At 33.5% G+C, this 2,581-nt stretch overlaps 1 pseudogene; it reads right to left on the bottom strand.

Annotated features, from left to right (window-relative positions):
* Positions 1-1,284: 1,284 nt before the first annotated feature.
* LOC122152085 lies at positions 1,285-2,216 on the bottom strand (annotated as a pseudogene).
* Between the last annotated feature and the right edge of the window lie 365 nt (positions 2,217-2,581).

The raw sequence follows: 2,581 nt of genomic DNA, 5'->3' as shown, positions 1-2,581 counted from the left end.
TTCTGATTTTCCAAGAATATGTTATATACTTGGCACAACCTAAAATTCCTTGTGTATGATCTACATGGTACACTTCCCTTATTTATATGTCCAATTTCCTTATTTCAAGCACTTTGATGTCAACTATGTGTTAAGTCTCTGTGAAAGGAGCTATAAAAGCGTAAGGGGAAAAGGCATCATTGGTTCAGGTCTTAAATCCTTTCTTGATGCCTGCATGAATGTGAGCGAGTTACTTAATATTTCTAAATATGGTTTTTCAGTCAAAAAAGCATGAAAAATAACACTTAGCTCATTGGAAGGTAATATATGTGAAAGTTCTACCTATGTGTTTAGTAGAGTGTATGTTCTAATTAAGCCATTTTTCTTCCAGAATTCCACATTTAAGTGATCAATAAATAATTTCTGTTGTTGTCCACATTTTTAGGATTTTCACTGTTTCTGCCTCTATTATGCTGAGCAACTTCTCCAGCTTTCTCTTAATGCTGACCATATCCCAATAATTATTATTGGAATGAGTGCAGGTTAGAAATATTTCTAATAACAAATAGACCAAGTAATGCTATCTAGCTGGAAAACCCTTGAATTAATTGGTATATTCAGGAATCACACTGTCATGCATCATGGAAAACTATCAAACTATATGAAAATATTCAAATCCATAGGATTTGCATTATAAATAGTAATATTTTCAGCTAAAGGTTGATATATTGCCATTATACAAAAAGTACTTCAAAAACCTTGACAGGAAAAATTATTAACACTAAAGATAAAGATTTTCTTGATTTGAGAATACATATTCTGTATAAATCCAGATTACACCATAAACTCCTGAACAACTTGAAAATATATGAGAATTTTATTCAAATGCACAGTTTATTCTGGTAGATGGTGTGGCTTAAGTAGTATATGAGAACTTGAAATGAGTTGTCATTTCCTTAGGGATTCCATAAATTTGTCAAAATGCTAAATGGAGGCTACAATTATTCACTGCCTTTTTTTCCTAGGTTTTGTTGAATGTGTTGAAATTGTTGCTAATTCTCCTGAGATACAATTTGTGACCTTAAGGTAGTCATTTAACTCACTGCCAAGAAATATAGTCATTTATATTTTGAAGTATATTTTAGCAGAACCCCTCCTTTCTGACTGTGATTTCACTTTAAAATAATCTGATCACTGATTTAATGATTTGATATTTCATATAAAAAGTGACCATTTTCCATTTTTTCAATATCCTTGCCTTTGAAAAAAGTTTATCTAATTAAAATCAATTTGTCACAGAGGGTACTATTTTCTCAAAGTGTTATGAGATTTTCTCTTCTTCATAATTATTTTCATAACATTTATTACTTCCTTATTTCTTAGAGTATAGATGAAAGGGTTTAATAAGGGAATTACTGGAGTATAAAAAATAGCAACTGGTGTGTCTTTATCCTCTTCTTTAACTGAATGAGGACTAATGTACATGAAAAGAATGGAACCATAGAATATTGAGATAGAGAGAAAGTGAGATGCACAAGTAGATAAGGCTTTGCCTCTTCCCTCTTTGGATTTCATTTTGCAAATAGTGAAAAAGATGCAAAGATAAGAGATTAGGACTATGGTAATAGTGAAGACCTGAATGGATCCTGAAAAGATGAATAACATCAGTTGATTGATGTAAGGGTCAACACAGGAGAGTCTATATAATGGAGGAACATCACAATAAATATGATTAATTTGATGACATCCACAGAAAGTTAAACTTAATAAAAGTACCACATGAATCATGGAATGCAGGTTCCCAGCTATGTAGGCCCCTATGGTCATCTGAATGCAGAGTTGCTTTGACATCATGGTGTGGTACAGAAGTGGACTGCATATAGCCACATAACGATCATAGGCCATTGCTGCCAGGAGAAAGATTTTGCCATGCATCCATAGAGGGAAATCGTTCTGTCCTCAGAAAAGAAGTTCTGTAACATCTTGGGTGTAATGGCACAGGAGCAGCAGGAATCCATCAGAGCCAGGTTGCCCAGAAAGATGTACATGGGTGTGTGCAGATGGCACTCCATGAAAATCAATGCCACCAAACCGAGATTCTCCACCATGGTGATCAGATAGATAGCAAAGAACTCTACAAACATAATGGTCTTCAGATCTGGGTGATCCATAAATGCTGTGAGGACAAACTCAGTTGTCAATGAATGGTTGTCCTCTGTCATCTCTACTTTCTGTATTGAAATAGGAATAAAGGAGAGATAAGATTCTAATTTAGTGTGTGTCTAATTTTCCCTTAAAATTACTCCTGGACCACAGTGTAGAGCCACTTCTTCAAGTTTCCCCTGTTATCTCTGAAATAGAGGCATGCATACTTCTAAAGAATTTGTTTCCCTAAAGTGTCATTTTATATGACCTTAAGCACTAAAACTCAAGATTCAAAAGAAAGTTTTGATAATTACAGTGAAATGCTTTCAGTGAAAGTTTTGTGTATAATAATTTATACAAATTACACAGGATATTCTATGTTTAGTATTCTCAAATATTTCAATGCCGGTTTTTGTATTGATCATCCTTAAGATTTACTTAAAGTTTATTTTCCAGT

Source organism: Orycteropus afer, unplaced genomic scaffold, assembly GCF_000298275.1.
Source record: "Orycteropus afer afer isolate SDZICR_OR568_19922 unplaced genomic scaffold, OryAfe1.0 scaffold01577, whole genome shotgun sequence".
In the NCBI taxonomy this organism is placed as follows: Eukaryota; Metazoa; Chordata; class Mammalia; order Tubulidentata; family Orycteropodidae; genus Orycteropus; species Orycteropus afer.
Note: the sequence above shows the minus strand (reverse complement) of the source record. Positions and strands in the feature narration are given on the sequence as shown.